The sequence below is a fragment of the Nannospalax galili genome, unplaced genomic scaffold, assembly GCF_000622305.1.
Source record: "Nannospalax galili isolate Female #2095 unplaced genomic scaffold, S.galili_v1.0 scaffold1217, whole genome shotgun sequence".
NCBI lineage: Eukaryota > Metazoa > Chordata > Mammalia > Rodentia > Spalacidae > Nannospalax > Nannospalax galili.
In genome coordinates this window covers 591,228-599,469 of record NW_008339068.1, presented here as the reverse complement: position 1 = coordinate 599,469, position 8,242 = coordinate 591,228, and the positions used below count along the sequence as shown (strand labels likewise).

Below are 8,242 nucleotides of genomic sequence, written 5' to 3'. Positions count from 1 at the left end.
TGTGGACACGAAGCAGCTGAAAGGAGACCAAAGGCTGATCCTGAGGCTGTCAGGCTGTTATGTCAGACTATCTACAGCTTCCCTGGTTTCCTTGCTGAAAATAGATCAGTGGTTAAGAAGGAATGGAACTTCAGGAATGGCATTGTGGATTTATAAAAGCATTTGGACAACTCAAGTCAACCAAATCAACAGCTCTACGTAATCTCCCTGTCAGTCAAGGCAGCCCCTTCTGTCTGAACGTGCACAAGCCTGGATGGGAGCTTGTCTTGCAGGAGGAGTTGGCCCCACTCTGACTGTCTGAAGCCAGCAGCCACAGTCAGATCTCAGTTGACTGCTCCAGCCTCCTGGGAACTGCAGACACACCAAATTCATCTTCACTAGCTAATTTACATCAGCGATTTCTACATAGCATGTGCAGAGGTGGATTCTTGGAGTACGTCATAAAGCAGAGAGTATCATCTTAACTAAGTCTGAACTTATTTTCATGAGTATAGCCAGTTAACTTTCTGTTTAAGAGATCACACCTAGAGCAGCTAAAATAAACCTGTTGCTCAGTAGGGTGAGCAGCCTGGAAATACAGCTGAGACTCTAGGGATGTCCCTATACAGTTTAGGGGATAGGAAAGCTGAGGTGGATTTGTCCCCTGGGGCTGGCCCACCCAATCAGCAATAGTGACTCCCTTCAGTCTCACACACTAATTGGCTCAAAGATCCTCTATCCCTTGGTGGTAGGAGAAATCTAAGCCTGAGGTGAGGCCCAAACCAAATGATCCAATCATGGGCTATGGATTTTCCTGCTGAATGTCCTCAAAATCTTTTTCAGTCATTTGCCTGAGAACCCTGTTCCAAGAGAAGAAATGCTTACATTGTATTGAGATGACTGGTGATCTGTCATCTCTGAACCTTCTGGAAGTCCAGTGTTTGGAGGGAACTTAGAACATCCCAGGACAACTGCATTCTGCCTTATCCCTGTTTACCCCCCACTCCCATCAAAGAGGCTTTGGGGTGACTACACTGACTACCATCTTGTCCAAAGCGCTTTGTGCAAGCCTGGCTCTCCACACTCCCTGCTTCCACAGGCCTTTGCGTAGGCTTCTGTTACTGCTGTGGAAATACTGTGGATCATGGCTTTATCTCATGCTTGGACTAAGACCCTTTGAGGAACAAAGACAATGTCTCCCTTGTATCTGTGTCCTCAACACGGAAGACAGGGACTGACGTCTAACAAGCACCATGTTTGTTGAATGAATGACTGAATGGGTGAGTGAGTGAATTAAGGAGTACCTTTCTGAGGCCTAGGAGTATGGAGAAGGCTCTTCTGGGCTGTGTGGTAGGCTAACTGAAAACCAGGATGAGCAGCTCTTGTTCTGATTACTATGTGTGGACTTAGGGGACTCTTATAGCCAGGCATCCTTTCCAGGTGAAAGGCGAGTACCTTCAGCACACCCTGAGGTGTGGGGATGATGAGTGGGACAGGTTAAGGTTGGAGAGGTAAAGAAGGGAGGGCAGACTGCAGTGGAGAATAATCGCCAATTTCTGGAACATGAAGCGGCCACAGTGGATTATAAATACATAGGTAGGCTGGATTCAGTGCCATGGTTGAAGAGGTACTAATGAGAGGTCTTATATGTAAGTGGGGGTATAGCTCAGGGGTAGAGCATTTGACTGCAGATCAAGAGGTCCCTGGTTCAAATCCAGGTGCCCCCTACCTTTTGTCACTGAAGTGCATCCTGTGCCGTTTTCCTTTTAGGTTAGAGCCTCTGGCAGGGAATGTTGAAGCACATTAAACTAATCCACAAAATAAACGCAGGCTCAGTAATGCTCAGGGGACATATGCATGCTAGCATTTGCAAGACACAGACTCTTCCTTCCTCTATCCCTCTGGGTTCCACTGAGTTCCAGGAATTTTCAGGATTGTTCAAAAACTCCCAGAAAGATGCACGAGATCTCCAAATGTGGTTTTTTCTTCTGGCCTCTGGGCTGTAGCACAGGAGTAACCAATTCAGCAGGAGCGCTGTGTCCCTTACAATGAAGTGGCTCTCAAATTTCTGAGCCTACTACACCAGGCTGCAGGTCAGAGACCCTGGACCTTGTCTCTGAGACTCCTTCTCAGGCTTGCTGCAGATTCACTGACCACATATACTTATACAGTTCCCTACCTAGACCCAGGGCTGGGGGAGAGCAGGATTCTAGGAAGCTCTCTGGGATGAAAACCTATGTGTGAGGTGGTAATGGAAATCACCAGGGCTTCTTGGAGGATCGACTTGACCTTTCTGGTCTCTTTCCTCTGTCCTCCATGCTAACAGAGCCAGAATTATGAGCTCCAGCAGGAAAAGGAAACTGGATCACATCCTCAAATCAGTGAGTAGAAACAAGGGCTGGTAAGAAATCTGGATTGGAACCTTTTGGTGTGTCCTTAAAAGCTCATCTTAATGCCTAATGAAGACCTCTGCCAATGCTCAGTACCCTCTGAATCTAGCAGTCCACAGCCACAGACATCATGGGAAAGCCAAGGATGTTTCCACGGAAGACCTGCAGATGAACATGAGGCCTAGCTCCCCAGGTGGACCACCCATCACAGCTTCTGATGTGGGAAACGCTGATCACAGGGGTCATACTTGCATGGGAAGAAAGATTCATAGGCCCTACCTCAGAGCTCCTGCATCTGAGTCTTTGGGAGTAGGGCTGTTTCATTTAACAAGCTCAAGAGATAATCACAGTAGGAACTGGGAGCCTCCAAGTTTGTTTGATGCCCCACAGTGTAGACTTGCAGAAAGGTCATAATTATGAGACGTGTCCAAACGTACTCACCTTATTAAAAACAGGATTGAGAACAAATTCCACATGACTATTCCTGGGCTTGCTCTGCCAACCCAGCCTTGAGTCATAATACAACCTGCTGGCTACCCCTGCTACTCAGTCCCTAGTAGGCTTTCTGAGCTTCATTGTCTTGTAAAATGGCCTAAAAGATTCCCAATTTAATGAGTACTGGATTGACTAGACCCAAACATTGTATTTGCACTATGGATCTCTTGACCTGCAGTCAAATGCTCTTCCTTTGATCCCGAGCTCACATCAAATAAGTTACCTAATTGATGCTATTTAAGTACTGTGAGTTTCTCATGGAGAGGCCCTCCAGTAACCCTTAGGAGTTCTGTTTATTGCTTCTTACACATCATACTGTGACCAACCCTCTGTTTGTAAACCACTTCTTTTCTGGTCATTAGCCTATCATCTGAACACCAGAGGCCTCCTAGTCCTGCCCAGTGTACTCCCTTCCTGTCTCCAGTAGTGGGGAGGTGATGGCTTTGGAGTCATTTTTGGTTGATATGACCCTCTCTGTTGCTCCTGTCCTGGGCTCTCTCCATCCCATCATCACCCTATAGGCCACTGACTGGAAGTTTGCTTTGTTTACATATCCTAGCTTTTCTACATTCTCAGCACTGGCCTTCCAGGGCTGAACTTGTAGGGAGGTTGATGTCACATCTGTGAGTAAAATCATGCCTCAGGAGGCCTCCTTTCAGCAGATCAGTACACTTAGAAGAAGAGAACTTGGTTTGTCTTGGGATCCAAATGCAGGTATAAAGGGGTTTCTCAACTGAAAAGAGAACTTTCCCTCTCCAGCTGAGCCCCGGCCTAGAGCCTTCAAACCATAGGTCTACTGAGTACCTTCCCCCTAAGGCACACCTGCTGGAGGCCACACAACCCCTGCTGCAAAAGCCATGTAGATTTCAAACTTGTAGCACATAGTTCAGATGGGTTAGAAAGCCCCCCAGGGTGTGGTCACCCATAATGATAGTCAGGTCCTTCCACCAGGGTGGGGCTGGGGATGCTGGGCATTCTGTAAGAAGTTCTACCAGCTGGACAGTCAAATAGGAACATTGCTATCTGACTCAGGTCACAAGACAGGGGCAGACAAAGCACAATAAGGGTTGCTGGTGGTGCCCATCTGAGTCTGTAAATCATTGATCTGTTTATGTGAAATGAAGGGTCCTCCCCTACCTCTTGTCTCTCTGTATTGGAATTTTCAGTTTTGGGGGACCATAGCTGATTTGGGGAATAAAAAGGATGATACTTAGGGGGCACCTGGATTTGAACCAGGGACCTCTTGATCTGCAGTCAAATGCTCTACCCCTGAGCTATACCCCCTCCCTAATCTACTCTAGGTTTGGCACTAGTAACCAGGTGGACCTACCTTTTTCTAAGATTGTGAGTACCTTGGTTCCCATTTATTCTTGGACCCCCAGCCCCTGGGAGACTGCTTTACTATGGCTGCAAGTTTACCTTTCCAATTTTGCTGGTTAATCGCCTGGTCATAGGAAGGCAGGTTCACCTTAAGTCATGCTAAAGAGATGGGAAGACTACCTAGTGCATTAATAATGTGGTGAGCTTTTCCTGCCTGGAATCCCTGCCTGTTAGTGCAGTTTGCGTGCACCCCATTACAGACATGAGGTCTTCGGAAGTTGTGCCTACTTTTCCGAATTCTTCAGAAAACCATAATCTCACCTTTTCTTTTTAACTTTAGAAAAAATATTTATTATTTTTGTTTTATGTATATGTGTGTATTTCCTGCATGTAGGTAAGTGCACCCATGTTGTGCAATACCCACGGAGGTCAGAAGAGGTTGTCAGATCCCCTGGGACTGGATTTACAGACAGTTGTTAGCTGCCATGTGGATGCTGGGCTATGAACCTGGGTCTTCTGCAAGTACAGTCAGTGTTCTTAACCGCTGAGCCATCTCTCCAGCCCTGACCCTTTTCTTTTCTAACCACGCTTTCCCGAATGCTTTGGGCTGCTCCAGAGTTTTGGGTTTCTTTACCTTTTCTCTACAATTCCCTTTCCCTCCCCATCATGAGACTGCTTGTCTGCATGGCTTCATGACTTTTTTTCCTTTTCCCTGCCATTCCTCTCCTCAAGGCAGCTGCTGAGATTTAAGGCTTGCCTGCTCTGAGGATTCTTCCTTACATATTACTAAATTGTCCTAAGTTTGAATCCATTGATGCTAAGGACCCTCTATGGGGGAATCTCTTTCTCCCCCGTATCAATACCAGTGTTCCAGAGAAAAAACTGGGAGGCTAAACAATATGTAAGGGTTGGATTCCCAGGAGAGAGCTTTTGAGGGAGTTATGCACGAGGCAGTGAGAGTAAACCCCATGTTACAGCAGAGATCCTAGGATGTTGGAGATTCTAGGAACATGCCATATCTGTCAAGGAAAACTGAAGGCACCATGTGGAGCTGGCCTAAGAGAGGACACTTGCTGTGAATGTCAATACTAGAGAGGCTGGGGTCCCCAAGACCAGTTGAAACTACCCAGATGAATGGGGCTGAAGAGCTAGCTCAGTGATGATGAGCACTGGTTGCTCTTGCAGGGGATCCAGGTTCAATTCACATGGCAGCCAACAACCATCCATAACTCCAGTTCCAGGTTATCTGATGCCCTCTTCTTACCTCCACAGGCATTGCATAACACAAGTGCACATACACACATGCAGGCAACATACTCATACCCGTAAAATAAAAATAATAAATACCATATTTTTAAAAACTTACATGATGCCATCATGGCCTTGGGCATTGGATATAGATCTATAATAAATGTTTGATCTGTGCATTTCTATCTTCCTTTGGTCTGATATTTCTTTATTGTCTTCCCATTCCTCCCTTTTGGAATGGGACTGTTTACTCTGTGGCACAGTATGTTGAAGTATGTAATCTGTATTTTTATTTTACAGCTGAGTTTGCCTTGAGTCTCAGAAGAGACTTTGGGCTTGTGAACAGTGTTGGGAATGTTAAGACTCTGGAGACTCTTGAGTTGAACTGAATATACTTTGCATTATGAGGTGACACGAGACTACAGGAGCCAGTGGCAGAAAATTATGTCCTGCAGATAGGCTCATGTGTTTCAACACGTTGCTCTCAGATGGTGGACCGATTTTGGGAAGTTGGAATATTTTGACATATAGACTCTAGCTGGCTGTAGACTAGTAGGTGGTGGCTTGTAGGTTATATTCTGGCCCTGCCTCCAAGTCCCTTTTATGCTTCCTGGTCTTCCCCGATGTAAGAAACCATGCTGCCCTGAACTCTACCATGCCTTCCTCACCCCAAAAGAAGGAAACTGTGAGCTCAAATACATCTTTCCTCTCTGAAATTGCTTCTGTCAGGTATTTTGACCCAGTGATAAGAAAATTAACTAATGCAAAACCATCATAATAAAGCCTCACAATCTGCTGGTTCTGAAAAAGCATAATGTTTATCATGGTGTCTAGTAAGGAGGAGCAGTTGAAAATCAGGCATCTTTTTAAAGGGAAAAACTAGGAGTAGGGGGCACCTGGATTTGAACCAGGGACCTCTTGATCTGCAGTCAAATGCTCTACCCCTGAGCTATACCCCCATCTACCATTACAAAGTTTAATTAATGTATTTTACTTCTTAAGCTATACTTGGTTGACCTGTAACCCGTGTTGCCACTTCAGGATGGAAGCTCTTCAAAGTGTCCAGGTGAGTCAGAAGGAGCACATCATCCTACTGGAGAATAGACAGCAAGCTCTTTTCCTTGGAAGCCTGCAGCCTGTGTTGTCTCTGTGTTTAGCTGCTAGGGCCAGGTAGCAGCCTAGATAGAAATTATCTGCTATAATGGCCCTTGGAGTCAATGCTGAGCCAGCAGAAATTCAGACAGTAACTACTACTCTGAGGTTTATATGGAAACAAATGACTTTACTGGCTATGTGTGTTATAGTCTGGCAAAGAATTCATTTACTTTTTGCCCATGTCTTGAACTTTTGAGATTGCAGGATGAAACTAAAATTGAAAGGGGAAACTATATTAAAAACTGAACTACTTAAATTGGTGGAGGAAAATTTAAGACAGAGTAGCATTTAGGCTGTGTCAAGGTTAATGCTGACTGATTTTAGCCAGGTTTATGGTGAGAACTGAGACTAAAAATCAGAGCAGATGACTGCTTTTGAAGAGGACCTGGGTTCAATTCCCAGCACCTATATGGCAACTAACAACCATTTGTATTCCAATTCTAGGGGATCTGACCTCTTCTCTGCAGGGAATTGAGCAACACAGGTGCACTTACATACATGCAGGCAATATACTCATACACATAAAATAAAAATAATAGATAAAATATTTTTTAAAAAGAGCAGAAAGATGAAAACTGCAACAACAATGCAGCTTGACCAGGAGTGCAAACACATTTGAAGTTTCAGATAGAACAAGAAAAGACAAAGCATCCATCATTGTTAAAGAACTTAGCATCATTAAAAAGAAGACACACTCTCCGACCCGCAGGCCTCTCTCCAGGATAAGTCCATCGCACCCTCCATTCATCCTCCCATCCCCACCATCGGTCTCACCTCCTAGACTGGGTCTTGTCCCATTCCTTGTCTTGGTGCCCCAGACACCTGGAGAACCACCACTGCTTCCTGATCCTTTGCATCCAGACCATTTCAGAGCCTTCTCCGGTCCTCAGGAGCACTCTGGGACTGGCCCCGCCCTCACCTCCCTCTACTTCCCTGGGCCTGCACAGCCCGCCAGCCTCTTCCCTGGTCACTGGGGCTGACCTTTCTTCTTCCTGATCCTTTGCATCCAGACCAGCCCAGCTCCTCAGTGCAGTCCCCAGGAGCCCTTGGGGCTGCTTCCCGCCCCCATCTGCCTTTGCATCTCTGTGTGGCACGGCCACTAGCTGCCCTAGACCAGCATCTTTCCTGGGCTTTTTTGCCAGTCCAACCCCCAAATTCCTGAGGCCAAAATCTTTCCTGGAGGGATCCAGGCCTTAGGAGAAAGCCTGAAATCATCTGACCTTCATCTCAATTGGGCCTCTGTGGGAACTCCTGAAGACAAAATCAATCTGGCCACTCCACTATAAAATTGAAAGAGAGAAATGGAAGCTTAGACTAACCAGCTTTTCATGCCCCAATAGTAAACTACAAAGACACATAAAGTTCACAAAAACAAGCATACATAAACTTGAAGGCTTGAGTCTCATACAAGAATCAGAAACTACAAAAGAAATTCACATGTCAAAATCACAGAGAAAAAAATAACATGAAAAACCAAAACTACATTGCCACCAAATACCAATAATACTCTAGAGGAGTACAGTGAGAACCCCCCTAGAGATAATGCAGGACATGGAACTCAAAAGAACAATTATAAACATGATAAAAGAATTCAGTGAATTTAAAGAACACACAAACAAAGAAATCAAAGAACTGAAGGAAGATAGGGATAAACT

At 45.5% G+C, this 8,242-nt stretch overlaps 3 non-coding genes across 3 annotated transcripts; 1 reads left to right on the top strand and 2 right to left on the bottom strand.

Annotated features, from left to right (window-relative positions):
* Positions 1-1,634: 1,634 nt before the first annotated feature.
* Positions 1,635-1,706, top strand: Trnac-gca. The gene has a single exon. It is a non-coding gene; the product is annotated as a tRNA-Cys (tRNA).
* Positions 1,707-4,076: 2,370 nt separating this feature from the next.
* Positions 4,077-4,148, bottom strand: Trnac-gca. The gene has a single exon. It is a non-coding gene; the product is annotated as a tRNA-Cys (tRNA).
* A 2,171-nt stretch (positions 4,149-6,319) lies between these two features.
* Positions 6,320-6,391, bottom strand: Trnac-gca. The gene has a single exon. It is a non-coding gene; the product is annotated as a tRNA-Cys (tRNA).
* Between the last annotated feature and the right edge of the window lie 1,851 nt (positions 6,392-8,242).